The sequence below is a fragment of the Adiantum capillus-veneris genome, chromosome 7 (genome assembly GCF_014529385.1).
Source record: "Adiantum capillus-veneris isolate H3 chromosome 7, ASM1452938v2, whole genome shotgun sequence".
In the NCBI taxonomy this organism is placed as follows: Eukaryota; Viridiplantae; Streptophyta; class Polypodiopsida; order Polypodiales; family Pteridaceae; genus Adiantum; species Adiantum capillus-veneris.
In genome coordinates, this window is record NC_140937.1 from 61,280,071 (window position 1) to 61,301,101 (window position 21,031).

General features: G+C 40.6%; 1 pseudogene; it reads left to right on the top strand.

The window, feature by feature from the left end:
• The first annotated feature begins 1,704 nt into the window (after window positions 1-1,704).
• LOC147453949 (uncharacterized) lies at window positions 1,705-21,031 on the top strand (annotated as a pseudogene).

Genomic DNA, 21,031 nt, shown 5'->3' on the forward strand with positions numbered 1-21,031 from the left:
CTTCCTCACATTGTCTATTTTGTGGTTTCCATTTGGGTATATAGATCATGGATCAAATGACTTACATCTTCGAGGTGTCCATTCTATTAAATGTAGAAGATCATCCACATCTTGGTATGTTTTTGTCCACCATTAAGACATGATGTGGAGAATTATTGTATTACCTTTGGGACCTTGATTTTTTTTCCATTATTTTAAGCAAAGCCACTTTTTTGGTGTGCACCTTTGCCGCACAAAAAAATTTGTTAGGACCATCCGCAAGCACTACAAGACCAGGTGTGTGTGCATGAAATCAGGAATTCACTTGGCATAAAGTAAGATACATGGTTTTTTTGTTTCCTTATGTGTTATGGACCTTAGGAAGTTGCCATCTATCGATATCTTTACATTGCATATTTTGGCATACTCCTCCGACGTTGAGTACGGTGTCTACTTAGTAAGGAAGGAGTGTGTGTCTTCCCAAGATGAAGATGATGCTCAATGGTTTGCTAGATATGAAGGATAGTTCGTTCTCGATAATTGGGAGTACCTCCAGAGTTCTAGGTTCGCTGAGTTGATCTACCAAATCTACTTGCCTAAACAACTTGCATGTTTGGTAGTACCATACATAGCTGCAATAACTGGTATGTGTAAATTGTTGTGTTTGGTGCTTCAATTGTATTATTTAAAAAAAAGTCTCCCCTTTTTACTACTATTGTTTGTTAATCCAGGAGATAATCAAACTTGGGATGGAAAAACGGTCCTTAATTTAGGAATAGAGAAACTCCAAGCCGATTGTCAATTGCATGATTAAGCGAGCTACATTGATATTGCCCCTTAGATCATTTGTGGCACAATAATATCCTTGATTGTGTTTGCTTCTATGACAAACATATCAATAGCTTTGCCATGCGTGTGATCCATTTTAGGCAATGTTTTTTGAAAATCTGGATACATTTCTAAATGTCTTGGTGTTTATTATGACTTTGTAATTCTATGCAATAGAGTTTCCACTTGCGATTTGAGTTTGAGGGATCCAAGATATTAGGTTCGTATCTTAGAGATCTTTGTTTAAACACAACAATTCTATGCATTGATCCTCACGTTTGTGAGAGGATAGGTTGCTATGTTGAGAGAGAGAGAGAGAGAGAGAGAGAGAGAGAGAGAGAGAGAGAGAGATATGCAATAAGGAAAAGAGAAAATCATGCATGTTGCTTGAGGAAAACATTAAAGTCTCTCTGTGTCTTTTCCTGAACTTGCACCTCTTATGCTTTGTTTAGATTATGTTTTTTTGTATGATAAGATGTTATGTTCGTAATATTGTGCAAGGGATTGCTTCCTTTGTGGTAGTTGACACATAGTTCAACTTTATATGCATTGTGATGTACTTTTTGATGGTACAGCTATGGAAAACATGAATAACAATGCTATCGTTGAGACCAAGTTGGATGGTATTGAGTCCACTCCTCCAAGGTTTACCAATGTTTGAGCGGCAAAGAGAAGTGCTCGATGTGTGGGATCCTCTTCTATTAATCCTGTGGTAAATGATGGGAATCCTGAACCATGGCTGCATTATGGGACTTCTTTGTCCGTAGTGGGTCTAGGCAGTTGGACTTTGAACGACACTTGCAAGCACTTTTGGACGTGGCTCAGTAAGCGAATGGCCAACAAATTGTAGACCTTCACAATGAGGTGCGTTTATGTGCACAACACTTCAATGGAGGAATGGCCCACGTTGAGGAGAACCAATTCAACATGCTGGTGCGCATGGAGCAACAATTTGAATCAATATTGCAAAGCTCACACATGCCCAATAGGGAAATCCAGGTCCAAGTTGATGCACTTAAGGACCAGGTCCTTGCTTTAGAAGGAGAGGTAACCCGGCTCAAGGTCCATCTGAATCGATTGAATGCATTGATGACAAAGATGGCACGAGCTTCTGATGGCTGTGCCATATAGCAACGTTCAACCTTGGCTACTAGAAATAGTTGAAGCACGTACTTTTGTGTGTTAATTTGATTCAATATGTTGATGTACTAAAGCATACCTTGCTTTGAACTGCGTTGGTGGGATAAATTAGTGAACATGTTGTTTTTTTTTTTTTTAATACTTGTGTTGTTTGATCTACATGGCATGAAGCCATAGAGTATACTTAAATTAAGTTTTGAGACTTTGGTTGAGATGATAGTTTTTGTCAAAACAATATGAACATGTTATGTATTTTTTATGTTCATTCAATTCTCTATGCACTTTCTATTGTCGCACAAAGCCAATGTGATTTAGGTTGATACCATAACGCATTATTGCACATAATAAAGCATTTAAGATATGGTTGTCACTACCTTGAATTGGAAGCAAAAAAAAAACTTACACATGTTATCCTTTTAAAGAAAAGGGGGGGGGGGGGGGGGGGGGGGGGGGGGGGGTTTACACAAAATTGAATGATACTCCTTCTTGGCCGCAACAACACACGGGTCACATACTAGTATTCATTAACTTGCTCTATTTTGAACCTATTCATTAATTCATCCCCAAGATTCCCTCTCATTTACGCAAGCTAAAGCCTGCGATGCACCAAAAAAAAATCTCTCTATCTCTCGTAGCTCGTCCTTGGTTGGGGCCTCTCGTGCGTTCGTGTGTGTGTGTGTGTGTGTGTGTGTGTGTGTGTGTGTGTGTGTGTGTGTGTGTGTGTGTGTGTGTGTGTGTGTGTGAGAGAGAGTGAGAGAGAGAGAGAGAGAGAGAGAAGCGCGTAGCTCGGTCACCCATAGCAGCATGAGGCACAACAAAATCAAAATTCTCAAAATAACATTTTATCTATTTTGGTTGGATTGTTCAAGATTTTATAATCTTTATTCCTTTTTGACAATTGACATCCGTTTCTGAGTGCTTAGCATGTAATTTTTTACATATTATCTTACAATAAAGAATGCAATCATGTCTAAAAATGATGAAGCAATTCATCTCCACATCCTACACAACCAGCTCAAATTCAAGTTTTAGCATCTTCTTTTGATAGACAATCAGTTTTCTTATGAAAAGCTACAAATGTTTCTATCTTTGAAGATGTTTAATCTCATAATTAGGGGTATTTTGGGAATCTCAAAAAAATTGAAGGGCATTTTGGGAACTTCTAACAAAATATTGGGGTATTTTGGGAATTTTTGAAATTTGAGGAGTATTTTGGGAATTTCCACAAATTAGAGGGGTATTTTGGTATTTTCCCCTTGTATATACAAGTGGATTGTGTAGAATTTTGTCACATGGGTTTTGAGCTCTATACTTCTGGTATTTATTTAATGTTTAGTCAAAGAACCTCATTTAAGTCGTTTTCATTTTATCATTTTTCTCCATACAATCACAGTAATCTAATTTTCAAACTCAATCCTCAAATCCCTTTGTTTGGTCTAGGTATCAAAATCCGACCTCGCGTTGTAGGGCAAAACAAAACACTAGGATCTAATTGAATACTCAGTACACTACAACATTGTTATACCAGCCAATAACATGTTTATACCTACAATAAGATATGGTTTACTCGTTGTGATACAGAACCTACAACAAAACCAGTGAGATGTGTCGAGAGAGCGACACCCACAATTAATTCCTTTTTACATGGAGCAGAAGCTACTTAAAGCATGTCACCAAGAGATTTGATGCCTAAAATATGTACAAACTCTAATCTAAAAAATACAATTGACTGGCGCATTTTGTGCTAGAAGTATCCACCATAATAGATCAAAGAATCCTTCCGACCATCGCATTCTTTTTAGTAAAATGTGGACCTGAGATGCACCATCCTTTTCTACTAGCTCCATAGTTAAACAGTAGGCAGGCCACCAAGAAATCCTTCAAATCTCTCTTTACTCGGACACAAACACTACGCAAAAGACAAGGCTAAGTGAGGGGCACATGGCCATCCTCACCTCATTTTTATAGTATTACATTAGTGGAGGGAGTTATGAGGAAGGCCATCAAGTAGGATTCCATTTTGATCTTTGCTTGGCTCCCAAAGTGTGTGCCTAGAAACGGAAGCCTCCATGGCACCCTGCATAGGGCACACAATGGGAGAGAAGAGGGAGGAAAAAAACCACATACTGCATGCAGGTGCAAAGAGAACAGTGGACAGCAAAGTGGTGAGGTAGAGAGGGTAAGAGGACAAGCGTGAAGCACTTACAATGCATGTACCCCAGTCATTAAGGCACCTAATACAATGTTCCAAAAAAAGAGCGTTAGTTATTATAGTTGTGGTGGTGTCCCATAATTCAGACTCCCTATGAAGGGTAAAGGCCCATGTATGCCAAAAAAAACCATCTTGAGAGGCCAAGAAAAAACCTATCAAAGTGGTGTAGGAGGGGCCGAGCCCCATTGGGGGGGGGGAGGAGAATGTGTTGTTTTTAGGGTTGCGAGGTTTTTTAAAAACAAAACCAAAACCAGACATTGTATAGAGTCAAAATTTGTACTAGGCTAACAATTTGTAGTAAATGGGTATATGTGCATACATATCATTAGCTGTATAAGTACTTAGGTGTGGGTGTGTGTGTGTGTGTGTGTGTGTGTGTGTCTACTCGCCTGTCCCAAGCACCATACACCATGGGTCGATGGTAGGCCCATTGTGAATGGGCCTACTGCCTAATTAGAGAGATGACGTTAATATGGTTGAATTGTAAGCCAGGCCAGTCGTTTTGAGAAAGAGCTTTTGTGATTTTACTAATTATGTCACTTCTCTTGAATCCATTAAGGCAAAGTTTGTGAATAAGCAGCTTGATGTCTTTCCATGGTAAGAAGCAGTTAGAGGAGGAATATAAGATCAAATATAGGAGGTTGATGCAAGTACTAAGAGCAGCTTTATGAGGTCGACTATTGTTCTTTTTTATGAATTCATGGGAGGGATATCTAATAGGTCTCTTTTCCAAGTGAGTTGTTGGTCATAGCCACCATTACATGGGTTATGCAGTGTAATTGCGAAGTTAAGGAATTGTACCGAAGTAGAAACAAAGCCAAAGGGTGTAGTAAACCCATGGCCATAAGTTGGTTCAATCTTCAAGAAGTTAGGATAAATATGATTAATTTCTTCTGAGAAATTTTTATTATTGAGGCTTAATATGTCATCCATATATCTATAAGTGTGCTTAAATAGCAAAAGTTTATGATAGTTGATTTTATCACCCATGGTTCTGAGAAACCATTTTTATTCAAAGAAGGCTAAGTATAAATCACACATAAGGGGTGAATAGGAAAAACCCATGGGAATGCTCAGGCATTCGTTAAAGCATTGTCCTCCGAAGAGAATAGTGTAGTTATTGAGAACCCAAGATATATTATTAAATAGTTTTTCATCATTGAAGTGTAAGGGGTGAGAAGATTGGGGTTTCTTAATCCATCTAGGTTTTTAGAAAGAGAAATGTAGAAAAAATGATTCCTCCTAGCATGTTTTAAAGGCTAACCCAATCATTTGTAGTAGAACATCTTTCGGCCCTAATTAACCTTCCAAAGGTATATTCTCATAGCATTGAGTAATATCTACTGTGAAGAGATGGAATATCTGTTTGGGGAGGTTAAGAGTAACTTTAGTGGAGTTTTTTACTAGCCAAAAAGGGTTATAGTGTATTTGGAGAAAGTTAGAAAAAAAAAATTGTTTGGTTGCACAAGCAGATTCAAATTTGAGAGTACAAAGGTCAAGGCAAAGGCTAATATCTTCGGTAATGTCAGTAAAAATACCATTCGAAGCATCAAATATCCATTAAATTTATGCTTGTGAAGTTTATAGGTGGGAAATAGCAATGGAAACTTGGTAGCTTGAAGAGAATAGCTAAGGTTTTTAAGATGTTTGGAAATCCTATCAGTGACCTCACAAAGAGATATGTTTAGCGGTGTCAATTCCTTCCCAGATATTCGAGAGTGAGCTGCTTTCCAAGCCAAGTTTTTGCACAAAAGAGTTGGACAGTTGGAGCTTTTATCCAACCCTACTATAAACCAATCTTGTGAAAGCTTTTGAAATTCAACTGCAAGTTGTGGTGTGATCCGGGAACTCTCAGTAGACAACCATTTTTTGAAAAAAACATTGTTCAACCATTTTAGCTAAGTCCAGTAGGACTGTCTTCTCCAGTTGGAGAGTACTGACAAGGTCAGTTAAGCAGCTAAGTAAAGCTGATAAAGCAAGATATGGGTTTTTTGGAAAAATGGGTAGGTGATTTAGTCCTTTAGCTAAAATTTTTCGAACTGTGACATCTTTAACTAAGCCAAGTTCACAAGTGCAGACATGACTGCCATAAGTATCAAAATCCTTACAAAAAGAGATATATTTATCATAAGCACAATCAAGAACGGTGTTGTGTCATAAAAAATCACTATTGTAGACAAGATTCTTAATAGGTTTTTCATACTTCCAACCAATAAGTACATTATCAATTATTTCATGGTTTCCCAAAAAAAAAAAATTTGGCTGCACCCAATCCAAAGTTCATTTTGGAAAAGACAATGTTTGTAAATATACTCCTTGCAAGAAGTCTTCTTAGTAATATGCATCCTTCCACATGGGCCAAAATCAACCTGCACATCATAAGTGATCATAAGTCAAGGAGGTGATGGCGGATAGGAGTGTTTCTTCCTCTTACCCTAGTAAAGCTACGAGATTTTCCTCTGTTAAAATTAGAGGAAGAACAAGGTATCAAAAACGATGTGAATGTATTATTGGGGGTGGCTAAAGAGTTAGGTCTTTTTAAGTGAGGGGGAGTCATCATCTTCAATACAAGGCTTGAGTAAACTGGTGATAATCTTAACACCTTTGTAATTGGAATAAGTGGTCAAATATATCCCTGGTTCATCAGATTTGATTTTCTTAAGGATATCCAGCATAAGCTCACAGAAAATATTAAAATCAATTTGAGCAATCACTAGTTGTTTGGATTGGCCCCCTAACCAAGAATAGATAAGGGATAGATGAAAGTCCACTGGCTTCTTGGGGAAGAGTTGTTAAGATGGTTGAGGATAAACCAAATAGCATGGTCAAACCACATAATGTTGTATGTGTATGATGCTTTACGGTCAAGAAACTTGCATGTACATTTAACATATGGTCAAAATACATTCCAGATTGATTCCATGTAGAAGTCAGGATTACTTTTAGCAAACATAATGTTCCGTTTTGTCCGAATGTACGATCCTGCATTGGAAGAGCATTTGGAATGGTCAATAAAGATAAGGTTGATGGGGGATTTAATGATTTTTCCTTTGTCTAAGAATTGTCCTCCTTTTATAATCCTAATTCTACAATCCTCAACTATGGAGGCAGGAAGATTAGCCAAATATACCCAGGTTTCACTAAGAATTGATGCCAAAGAAGGCTTTGTTAGGTAAAACCCAGAGCTGATGGTCCACTCCAAAAGATTCAATTCCAATTTGTCTAACTGGTAGGAAAGGAAAAACTTTGGACACTTTGGGTACCATTTCCAAAAGATTAGAGTCACTAAGGGAGCAAGGATTGTTTTGAAACTCCTTTGGCAGCTTCAAGTGCCGCATTCTCTCTGCAAAAGATGTCACCGTTCTGAGGGATAGTCAGAGCAGCAGGGGTACTAATTAAAGATGGACTGAGACCACATAATTTTTTAAGAAAGTTAGATAGGTCAGCCCCAGAAGAAGAGAATAGGGATAGCTCTTGTTGATACTGTACAGAAAGTATAGGTAATTGGGCTATGTAATGGGAAATCATGGCAACCACATCTTTGGAATCCTTGTCCAAGGTAGCCAAAATCTTGACCCAATCATTAAAAGAAATCATGTGTAAGATAGATAACTTATTATCAGAGGCGAGAACCAAATCATAGATTGATTGAGAAGCATCCAAACTGCAAATACATATGAGGACAAGAGAGGTTGCCACAGAGAGGGGCTCAGAGGATAATTCCAAGCGCTGCGAGAGAGCAAGGGTCTACAAAAGACAAAATATTAGTAAGCAAGGGATTACTTAGGGTAATAGGTAACAGAGCTTTTGGCTCATTGAGCCAGAAAAGGTCTAGTTCTAATAGCCAAGGCTGTTTTTGGAGAATGGTCCTTTAGGTCAAACCTAGTTTGTCTAAAATCCTTGTATGCTTCTCCGGGTCATAGACCACTCTCATACGAGATGTCAATCTGAAATGTTTGTGATCGTGAAAGTTAATAGAAATATATATAACTAGTCCTGTAGGTTGGGCCTGCACTCCATTAACCGGCAAAGTCAGAGACTATAATAGCCGTGAGCAGGTATCCAAAATATTAGCCTAATAGGGACCACCTAACACGAGCCAGCCAGAAAAAGGAATTATAGGCACTGGGTACAACTTAAAACTAAGATTCAAGCTAGTTTATAAAGCCAGTATCTTGGTTTTCCCAAAGAGTTGGAAAAACCTTATGTATACGACGTGTGTGTAGTTATTTTTACTTATATAATAAGACATAAATGAACTTTTATGCTCAAAAGGAAATTGGCTTTAGAAAAAATGACAATGATTAGTACAAAAACAACTCAGTCTTAGAATTATCTTTGTACATGGCTATAAGAATGAGGTCTCATTCTAGTATGCAATTATAGTAGCCAATCAAAGAAGTAATTCCCAAGTAGTAGGAGTAAGTGAAGTCATGGACAGTCATTTGGTTCAAGCCAAAAAATTCCAAAAAATGATAGAGTCCTCACCTGCATCCATTCAAACAAGACAACAGATTTGTTAGCCTTGAATGCGTTTTACAGATGTTATTGGACTATATCAATTGTTATCCATGTCCAACTTACAACTTTTTAACTTAAATCAAACGTCCAGAGTGTATATGTAATCCAGTTTTAGTAACGTATAAGATGTGTGTATTTTTTATATCAGTTTGTGAAAAAAGACAAAATCTCTCAGGTTTATAAAAGTAATTCTATGTAAGGTTCCTTTATAGCCCCATTTTTTAGACCTTAATAATATATATATCATTCTGATCAGAAAGCCACAACCCCTTCTGATCAAAGTGTCTCAGAAAAAATCCCCCCATCTTTTAAAAAAACAAAAAATGTTTTGTAAGGTATTTATTTAATGTTTAGTCAAAGCAACTCATTTAAGCGGTTTTCACTTTATTGTCTTTCTCCATACAATCACATTAATTTGATTTTCAGACTCAATCCTCAAATCCCTTTGTTTGGTCTAGGTATCAAAATCTGGCCCCGCATTTCAAGCCAAAAAAAAATACTAGGATATAATTGAATACCCAGTACCCTACAACATTGTTATACCAACCAATAACATGTTTATACCTACAATAAGATATGGTTTTCTCAACCATACTGTTGTGATACACAACCTGCAAAAAAACCAGTGAGCTATGCTGAGAGAGCGACACCCACAATACATTCCTTTTTACGTGGAGCCAAAGCTACTTAAAGCATGTCACCAAGAGATTTGATGCCTAAAATATGTACAAACTCTAATCAAAAAAATACGATTGACTGGCACATTTTGTCCGAGAACTATCCACCATAATAGATCAAAGCAACCTTCCGACCATCTTCCTCCTTTTTTGGTGAGAGACACATGCAACGCAGTTTCAGTTTAATCAATCCAAAAACCATAACTAGTACCCAGTCTCAACATATCCATGTCCGCCCCAAATAAAGCCTCTTAAATCAGAGCTAGGTGATAACCAACACCAGGTGTGTTTAGCCCTACAACACACCGATGAGAGAATATCCGAGCCACATCATCATTAAAAAAAAACTCAGAGTTTTGGTTAGCAAGACATAGAGAATAACTATTAGAGCTAGAAAGCATGCTCCTGAAGGAGATTTGTAATCGCAACAAGGAACCTCTTTTTAGACAAAGATCATCATACATTGCAACCTATAACGTGAGCAACCCAAGGTCAAGAATCCTTATAGAACCATCAATCATACTATGTTGCACCGTACATTAAAAACGTCTGGTGTGAGACAAAACCAATAAAAAAGCACTTTTTAGTAAAATGCAAACTTGAGAAGCATCGTCCTTTTCTACCAGCTCCATAGTTAGACAGTAGGCAGGCCACCAGAAAGCCCTCAAATCTCTCTTTACTTGGACACAAACACTACGCAAAAGACAAGGCTAAGTGAGGGGCACACGCCCATCCTCACCTCATTTTTATAGTATTACATTAGTGGAGGGAGTGATGAGGAAGTCCGGCAAGTAGGATTCCATTTCTAACTTTGCTCGGTTCCCAAAGTGTGTGGCTAGAAACGGCAGCCTCCATGGCACCCAGTGGGAGAGAAGAGGGGGGGGGAAAACCATCATATTTGGTGCAGGTGCAAAGAGAACAGCCCACAGCAGAGTCGTGAGGTAGAGAGGATAAGAGGACAAGCGTGAAGCACTTACAACGCACGTAACCCAGTCACTAAGGCACCTAATATGGTGTCCCCAAAAAAGAGCGCCAGTTACCATATTTGGGGTGGTATCCCATAATTCAGGATCCTTATGAACGGTAAAGGCCCATGTATGCCAAAAAAAACCATCTTGAGAGGCCAAGAAAAAACCTATCAAAGTGGTGTAGGAGGGCCTAGGCCTCTCAGGCGGGGGGGGGGGGGGGGGGGGGGGGGGGGGGAAGAATGTGTTGTTTTGTGGGGTTCCATGGTTTTTTTTTATAACAAAATCAAAACCAAACATGGTATAGAGTCAGACTTTGTACTAGGCTAACAATTCATAGGTAAATGGGTATATTTGTGCATACAAATCATTAGTTGTATAAGTACTTTGGGGGGGGGGAGGGGGGGGGGGGGGGGGTGGTTGGTGAACAAGCTCTTGCTTAAGAAAAAAGCATTTTTTTTTGCCTACCACCACAACCAAACATACAAGTCCACATGTCTTAAACATCCTACCTACCCCCGTGAAAGGGAAGTCACTTATTGGCAAAAGAAAGGTCACCTATTGGTAGAAGGGAGGTCATGGTAAGTAAACTCTTTGATTTTTGCTTGGGAAAAGTAGCTGGCATGAGCCCGATGATAAATCAAATTGCATGTGCATTCAGGTCTAGTAAATCTAACTTCCATGAGCCAGTGAATCCTTGTTGGATTCCATCAAGACTTCCAAAGTTATACAATCTACCATGTTCTAAGGGCAGGTCCACAAGTAGTTTACTCCCAATGTGGCCCTTGAAGCATTCTCACAAAGTGCTCCAACCAAGTGAGGCTTCCTACTGAAGTCAAATTTCCAAGTGCTACACAAGGTTACATTCTCACAAAGAGCCACATTGGGAGGCGACTTTACATCCATAGCAAATCTTTTGAGAAAAGCATTCAAGGCTCGGATTCCAAGTCTTCAAAAGCTTCAATATGTATATGTATGTATCGCACATGTACGTTTTGCATCCACAAGCAAGACATAAAACATGTATGTTTTTATATTTCTTTATGGAATTGATTGCATCATTTGTGCTCTTATGAAGAGAATAGACATTGATCAAAGGATATTTTTTTTTATTAAGGCCCCTCTATAAAACATCTGGCAAAGAAGAGAATTGAAGGATTCACTGGTGATGGATTCCACACATAGCATATGAATTTCAATGATTACTTGATAGAGAAGTTTTTATGGGGCACAGTGAAACCTACCATTAGTGATACCTCTTTGAGTGAAGGTGCACAAACACATTCCATGAGTGCATAAAACCAAGCCAATTATGAGCAAGCTTTAGCAGTAATCATCACATTCTTGCCTAACAATTAATAACGCGCACATCATATATGATGTGAGGCATCCTCATCCAGGGGAAGGCATAGCCTAGTCTTGTCAACCGCCTCAAAAGCATGATCACACAACTCACATAAGTGAAATTTGATATGCCTAAAGAGAATAATATTTTTGTTGTAATGGGTGGTTTATCTTTGAGTTTTGACCAATTTTCACTATCATTGTATAAACGTGGCCAAATCTCAACATGCAAGATGTCACTATTTTTATATAGTCTAAGAAAACACTCAAAGGAGAGATCGACCATCAAGAGGAGGAGCATTATTAGTTATATCTAATAATCAAGTTTTAGATGTGGCAAAGAAGGGCTTTTGGACAAGGATTATTTCATATCCAAGGCTTGTACCATTTGTGGGTAGAAAAGTCACCTCTTTCCAAATGCTTCATCAAGAAGAACAAAGGTAGTACCATTAGCAGTTCAAAGTTTAAGGCATTGATTCATGTAGCTGGAGAAGACCAAGGAGAATAAAATGATGGCAACAAGAATCATGTTTCTTGTGTCTATGAAAGTGATTTCTTTATATTTCTTTAGCCTTTAAAAGTCATGGCCTTCCAAATGCTTCCAGCAGGACAAAGGTAGTACCACTAGTACTTCAAAGTTTGAGAAATCGAATCATTAGTATAAGAAGACCCGAGGAGAAGAAAAAGTTGACAACAACAATCATGTTTCTTGTGGCTATGACACTGATGGTATTCTTTAGCTTTCTTTAGCCTTTACCTCTTGCAGTACATTCTTGTTGGAAATTGCTTGGAGTAGCATGGTCTTGGTCTTGCATACATTTGTTCAAGTGGAGGTAACTTGCAGTTTGTCTCTTGGGTTAAGATATGCATATTGTCTCTTGGATTAGAGATCTTTAGAGATGGAAGATCTCTTCTAAAACTTGCTCCTGCAGCTTCATCGCATTCCTTAACAATGTGCATATTCCTTATTATGCTACTTCAACCTCTAATACTTGAAAAATATTGGAGAGACTAAAGTGTACTAAAACAAATCAATTACAAAAATCTTTAAAGTTGAAATTTAACAAGCTCATAAATGGAAAAGGGCCTCTCAGGTCTTATTGGCAAGCTTAAGAGTGTATGTAAGCGCTTACCTTTTGTTATTTAAGGCATACCTAAAATTACTTGATAAGATTGTTATTGTGTCAAGCAAAAAGAACGCATTCCAAACGTAGAAGATATAATCTAAGCAAAATGATAAGCAGGGATATGAAAAGAAGCTTAAAAGTGTGGATCGGTTTTTTTTTTTGAAGTATATATGCACGATTCTTCCCAAAAAGTGGGGAGAGGAGAATCTACAAAGATTGTCCTCTCTCTCTCCCTCTCATGCATAGTGACACTCCATGTGCGACTGATTCTCTCTCTCTCTCTCTCTCTCTCTCTCTCTCTCTCTCTCACACACGCGCACACACACACACACACACACTAATTTTTCTCAATTTTTATGGTTGATGGATATCTTGTAAGCATCATGGAGGGAGAAGGGGGGAGAGAGAGAGAGAGAGAGAGTCGCTAACGTTCACAATGCTCACAAAAATTTGACCTTTGATTTTTCACTATCAACATTGGTACCAATCCCATGTGCATGCCTTGTAAAATTCATTGAGTTCATGTGCACCAAACATTCTCATAGTTGTTGGTTAATACAATGCATCTATGTGCTACAACAATGTCTCAAGACGAGCTCACCATTTTGTGTGTAAGCTTCAAATAGAACATATGAAAAGTAAAAGCAATAGCCAAAAACATTGGCACTAGTATTATCATGGATCTCAAACATCAACGATGGACATAAACAATATGTTGACCTTGGTCCATAGGCTTCGTGCATACAACCATGGACTTAAAACATTTAAGCATTACAACAGATTTGAAGGAAAGAGAAAAAGGCTCAAAACTAATCAGAGGATATTAAGAGACATTGAGAAATGCAACTAGCACTTTCCTTAGAAGGTTGTGTAATATTACATGTCAGCTCAGCTCATGGTTTGGCTACATGTTAACTCATATGATATAATGTAATGGAAATGGATAAATATGTATTTACTCTAGTTGACCAGGGCAAAAGCTATGGACTATGCAAAAGGATAGCAAATGTATGGATATCTCAGTGTTAAAGTGCCCTTTATTGGCTATGATCACTTTATGTTCGGACGAACAATTTATAATAATTTTCAGCATTTAAAAAATCTATAAATAAAACGTGCAAGAGAAAAATATTCACTTTTGCATGGGGGAGATTGCACCTAATGTTTGTGTCCTTCTCTCTTCTCACCTCCTCTCTCACCGTGTCTATGTAGCACTCCACACTAGTAGGTGCACTTGCATGTGTTCTACTCTCTCTCTCTCTCTCTCTCTCTCTCTCTCTCTCTCTCTCTCTCTCCAAGTGTGGTAGATTGGTTATTCCATTTCCCTCTTGAATAATAGGTCTGGAGTTCAACTCTCCTTATCGGATAGATCTTTAAGGTCTCTTGGAGTAGTTCTCTACGAAGTTAAAATTCTCTTCTTCTTCTTCTTCTTCTCTCTCTCTCTCTCTCTCTCTCTCTCTCTCAAATCATATATAGCTTCGATCATGTGCAAGTATGGTTCATCAGGTATGCAAATCTGTTGGGTTTGTTGCTCGTAGCATGTTCTTTTCTATATTTTGCAGGCCCTTTATGTTCCTGGTTGTAGCAGTAGTATCAGAGTGTCAATTCACTCTTGGGGAGATGCGACAACTAGGAAGATGAATTTGGAAAGGAATCAAAGGTAATTCTAAATCAATTTTAATAAATTGGAATAATCTCCAAACCCTTTCAAACGAGCATACTAAATAGTAACAAGGTTCAACCACAACACTATATATCTAACAGGATACAACCAAGCAATTTTGTAACAAATAAGAATACCATCGAGCAGACGTGGCTCTTTTGCTTACTTGCATTGCCTTGTGAGCTGTGAAATCAAAAACCCTAAGGACATGACTTTTACTTGCACTAAATGAGATTATTAATCATTAAACCATAAAGCTACTCACGTGAGCTTAGGTGATCTAGGAGCATCGACAATAGTTTGTTCGCACTTCACTATTCCAACCTACTCCAATTTGGTGTGAAATAGGTAGTAAATGTTGTCTTTTATACCTTACTTGTTCCTTTGGTCACATGCACACAGATTTTTTGATTTAAGCAGTATGTAAATGCTCATCTTTGTGTAAATTTTCCGATTTAGGTAACATCAATTAATCGTGCAAATTCGTTGATTTAAGCAACACATCGACCAAAAAAAAAAGATTCATTAGTTTAAACAGTATCAAGTGCAGAATCATTAAGTTTAGGTAGCACAAGTATAAATTCGTCAATTTATGCAATACGATTGAATTGTGTCGATTCGTCGATTTAGACAACACCACTTCCAAAATCATGTTGCAATTACTAGCCACCATTGCCCTTGGTATGATTTTGTTATCCAAATATATACACTCGAAGTGATTTGGATTTGGATTAGATTCGCATTTAAATTTAGTCTATGACAATTTCCTTTTGACAGTGTTTATCAAATTGGAGTTGAAATTTATGAGAATTGATTATCAAAAGATGGTTGTGACCGATGATATCTTGATATATCAAGATATGACATATACTACCAATTCTCTTAGTATGGGACACTAGAAGATGCACTGTGGATGACGACAAACATAAGAAGATGTATTTGTTTAAGTTTATGAATATTTAATTTTATACATTATAATTTGGATACATAATTTTAACCTTTATTTTTTACAAGTATGGTTTGCAAATTCTTAAGTTATCAACTGAGAACATTTGCTTTCCTAACATAGAAGTATATAATGGAATGGATAAATGTGTATTTACTACCGATAACAAGTGGCAAAAGATATGGACTATGCAAAAAGATAGTTAGTGTATGAATATCTCATTGTTAAAGTGTCCTTTATGAGTTCTGGTCACTTTATGTCTCGATGGACAGTTTGTAATCATTTTGAGAATTAAAAAAGTCTATAAATAAATACGTGCAAGAGAAAAATGCTATGTTGCATGGAGGGGATTGCACCTAGGGACTATGTTCTTTCTTCTCACCTCTCCTCTCTCATCGTACCTTTGCAGCACTCTACTCTAGGAGGTATACTTGCACGTGTTCTCCTACTCTCTCCTACTCTCTCTCTCTCTCTCTCTCTCTCTCTCTCTCGCGCGCATCCCCCCACCCCCCCCCGGCCCAGTCTATCGTGTCATGCTGCCCCTCGCGCTCCCTGCCCTCCCCCCCACCCTTTCTCTCTCGCGCTCTCTCCCGCACCCCCCTGCCCTTCGCTCCCGCTCCGCTCCCTCGCTCCCTCTCCCTCTCGTGCTGCCCGCCTCGCTTTTTCTATCTATCGCCCCCCCGTCCCCCCTCCTCCCCCCCCCCCCCCCCCCCCCCCCCCCCCCCCCCCCCCCCCCCCGCCCCCCAGTTTAGTTTAATTTAACTCTAACTTTAAAAATTTTCAACCCCCCTCTTTGTCTATCGCGCCCCCCCTCCTCAGTCTATCCCCCCCCCCCCTCTATCCCCCCCCCCCCCTCTCTCTCTCTCTCTCTCTCTCTCTCTCTCTCTCTCTCTCTCTCTCTCTCTCTCTCTCTCTCTCTCTCTCTCGCTCTCTCTCTCTCTAATTCTTTAGACCTCACCGTAATGGATCATCGTCAAGGCTATGAAGGCTTGATGGGTGTTGCACAAACTGTCACACTTGAAGAAGACCCTGCACAGGACACGGAAGCCGCCAATGTCTCACCTGTTTGCAAGCCGTGAGCAAAGGCAACCTTCACGCTCACGAATAAGCGGATGGAGCAAATGGAAAGGGAAATGAAGGAGTGGAAAACAGAGATGGAAGGATGGTGGAAGGAGAAGGCCAACCTCCTTCAGATGGTCTTCAATGAAGGTGCAAAGTGGAAGAAGGAGAAAGAGAGCCTTAACGCAAAAATATAGACACTCAAAGAAGAAGTCTCAGTCCTCAAACAGGAGAACCCAAACGCCGAGATACGGGTACTCAAAAAAGAAGTCTCAGCCCTTAAACAGGAGCTTGCTGATAGAGTAAGCAATGGACTAGAGGAAGCCGAATTTCAACCCTCGGTAATAGATGAAATCAAGGAAATTAAGGAACATGTAATGATGATCACAGAGGAAGAGAAACTGAGTGTGGTAAAGACATCTTCATGGGCGGAGATGATAACAAGGACACAGAAAAAGGCGGCAAGGCTGAAAAATGGATTGAGGTCGCCAAGAAAGGGAAAGGTCAAGAAACTCCTTGTACACCAACGCTTATCAACTTGACTCTCGAAGAGGAACAAAGAAGGCGGATGCGAGCACTGCATGTGAGAGTGACCGGTCTCAAGGATATAAACAATGTGGAGAAAGAGGTCACAAGCCTTACATCCATGATGGGGATGGAGAAGCCTTTGCACACAAAGGCATGGAGGGTAGGTAAGAAAAGTGATGGCACGGGAGAGTCTTCAAAGGGGAGAGCTCTCATACTACGCTTCCCCTCGTTGGAAGAGAAGAAGGAATTCTTGAGGAAGAGGCCTACTCTCAAAAAGACGGGTATTTTCCTCGGTGATGACCTGACTCTCACAACTCGCACACATGAGAGAGGTAATGCCAGAAATTACAGCGGCAAGGGAGAAGGGAAAGATAGCCTTCTACAGAGATGGACGGGTGGTGATTTTAGAGCGGTGTACTGCATGACGGTACGAGACCTATGGGACCACACTGAAGATGGCTACCTGGAATTGTTAATGGGTCTATGAGGTTGTACGTGGGTGCATTTGAGGAGAGTTTCAAAGACAAGGATATTGTGTTCTTCTCAGAGACTCATCAGGCCCCTGGACAGACGGGAAACAGCTCACAGGACAAATGCGAGATCTGAGCACGGGAGTAGAGGTTCAGGAGGAGTAGCAGTGCTATTCAAAGAGGAACTACAACCATTACTGCATATTGTACGAAGAGATGATCATGCTAGATATATGTGGGTGACACATGTCGATTCCTATATATTGCCATATGTTACTTTCCTCCTAGTACATCAATGTATGCCGCATCCAGAGGGCAGGCGCCTTTCTCTATCCTAGATGATGACATTTGGGAGTTTTCTAGGGATGGTGATATCATTCTCCTAGGGGACTTCAATGCCCGAATGGGCAACTCGCAGACAGTCTTCTACGACACTTCAGATGAGGTGCTTAGAGAGCTGGATGGGGGAGAGTTGGGACTTGACAGACGCTCAGATGATAGAGAGCAGATGGAGTATGGGAGATACCTCATGGAAATGACGTCTACACATGGATTAGCTATACTTAATGGCTTACAGCGATTTCCTGGAGCAGCCGGTTTTACATGCTTTCCACACAGACATGGGGCCAGTACAATGGACTATGTTATGACACAACCGAGCTTTATCCCCTACATTCAGGATTTCATAGTGGGAGCCAGGCCAATGGGCATAGCAGTAGATCATGCTCTCTTGACACTGTCCGTCAAATTTCAATATAGTACAACCCATACATCAGGAGGCAAGTCACACACCCGCTATACATTCACTCCAAAGACTGATTTCATTTATACAGAGGAGATCTGGGACCGTCTATTGGAAGGCACAGGTGGTACAAATGGTACAGGCCTCTCACTTGAGGAGTGCACCACTCTACTGGCTGAGACACTGCATGGGGCTGCATCAGTGGCATACCCACACACTCAGCCGGGCAAGAGACAACATTCTGGGAGCATGCCCCATAATAGTTGGTATGATGAGGAATGCAGAGAGATGAGAACTCAGCTTCAGAGGGATCTTCTTTTAGGAGTCATTACTTACAGACAGTCTCGGATTGCTTTCCGACGCCTTGTGCGACGGAAGAAGCGAGCTTACCTAGCTCAGATGGAACGAGACCTATATCAGATGTTCTTGAGCAGGGACTCGGGAGAGGCATGGCGACTCTTCCATGAGCACTCTCCTCCCCCAGTGATTACTTCACCTGATGTGTGGGGCCAATATGAGACATCATTATATACGGTTCCTGGACAGGAACCCCTTCCAGACCCTACCAAGCCTTGCCCAGTTGTGAGCACTTTCTTTACACCTGAGATGGTACAAAGAGCCATCGACAAGATGAGGACCGGGAAGGCATATGATCATGACGGTCTAGTAGCGGAGCACTTTATACATGCCAGGGATATGCTGATGGAGGTTCTCGCAGTGTTGTTCAATCGTGCCATGTGTGAGGGATTACCTGAGACTTGGAGGCTGTCTAATATTGTGCCCATCTTCAAGGTTGGGGACCCCACAGAGCCTGGGAACTACCGCACTATTATGGTTGGACACACATTGGCACGGTTGTATGCATCTATTGTGGAGCAACACTTGAGTAATTGGGCAAAGGGCGAGGGTGTACGAGCAAAGGGTCAAGCCGGCTTCAGGAGGGGTTTCTCCACTGTTGATCATATTCTGACACTCAGGGCCATCATTGAGGAGGGTAGAGCACATGGGAGACGGATCTATTGTAGCTTTGTGGCTTTTCGCAAAGCATTTGACATGGTACCAAGAGCCCGATTGATGCGTAGATTGCAAGAGATGGGGGTGCCCATAGAGGTGATTTGGGGGATTATGGCTTTGTACAGATCAGTGGTAGGACATGTATGCACTCCGAAAGGGGTATCTGATTTAGTTCACTCTACTATTGGAGTGAAACAGGGTTGTCCATTGTCTCGTACTCTATTTGGTATGTATGTTGATGAGGTGTCTGAGTACATTGACAGAGAGGGTGACAAGGGTGCCCAGCGGGCAGGGACGTGGATCCCATTGCTACTATATGCTGATGATATTGTGCTGATATCTGACTCACCAGAAGGTATGCAACGACATTTGGATGCACTACGCAGTTTTGCAGAGGATAGTGGACTGTGTGTAAACCTAGGTAAAACCAAGGTTATGGTGTTTAACACCACACCACAATGGATTAGGAGATCAGTACCTACCTTCAAATATGGTCAGGAGATTGTGGAGTATACAGATGCATACACTTACCTGGGGGTAGTCTTTACTGGGCCGAGATTTTCTTTGAGAAGAGCAGCAGAGACTAGACTAACTAGAGCTGGTGTGGCTCTGGGGGGGAATGGAGAGGATGTGTTCGCAGGTTCAGTTCCAGGAACCTAGGACAAAGTTATGGCTCTTTGATACTTTGGTTGCTTCTACTATGTTATATGGGGTGCAGGTTTGGGGACCTTCTATAGGCCAAGATGGCTGGAGGCGTGGCTGGAGGCGTATGGAGAAGCCCCTGGTATCTATGATCTCTCGACTGATTAGAGCCAAGGCTTCCGTACCGCATGATATCATTCGAGCGGAATTAGCTGCCCCCTCTATGGAGATTGAGGCGCTTACCAGATCAATCTCCTTTATACACAGTCTGTGGGATACTACTAGAGACAGATATGCCAGGGTGGCTCTAGAGTCCTCCAGACAATTAGCTCTTAATGGGGATACATCATGCTGGTTTGCACAGATGGCATCATGGTTTCAGACACATGGTTTCACCATGGACAAGTTGCCTCCTTTTCAATACTCTCTATAGGCACCCTTGAGGTCTCTGACACGGGTAGAGATTAATAGACTTATTCGTCAAGATCTGATCCAGTTGGACACGAGGAGGACATGGATAGAGCCGTTACAGGAGTTGGGCACAAAGATGGCTTTCTATAGAGAGAATCTTCTCCACCTCACGGGGGATGGGTTTGTTATTCGACCTAGCTATATGGACACGCATCTTTCTCATGGTCTGCACTGTGCCATTGGCCAAATACACACATCATCACATCAACTCGAGATTGAGACTGGCAGATTCAGAGGGACACCAGCAAATAGCAGGATATGCCGCTTATGCCATCTAGAGCCGGAGACAGAAGTACATTACATATGTCATTGCACAGTGTACTATGAGATACGAGGCCGTTTTCATTGTCTATTCAGAGAAGGTTTTGGGCCTCTATCTAGGGTCATGAGTTATGAGGATCAGAGATGTCTTGAGCTATATCTACTTGAGTTACACGGGCATGGAGAAACTTTACTGAGGAGAGCTGAAGAGCGACAACCCCAGAGACAGATCACAAATTTCATTACACTAGATATTGTACACCCAGAAGAACAGACAGAGGAGCATCCAACAATGGAGAGGTCTACCCGCACTACTAGCATTCTCATAGACCGAGCATTGGAGCTAGGGAGATCTAGACAACCCCGATGGGGAAGAGGAGCTACACAGTTTCGAAGGAGGCTATAGCAAAGGATTCGAGCCATACTCTTTCGTCGTCCATAG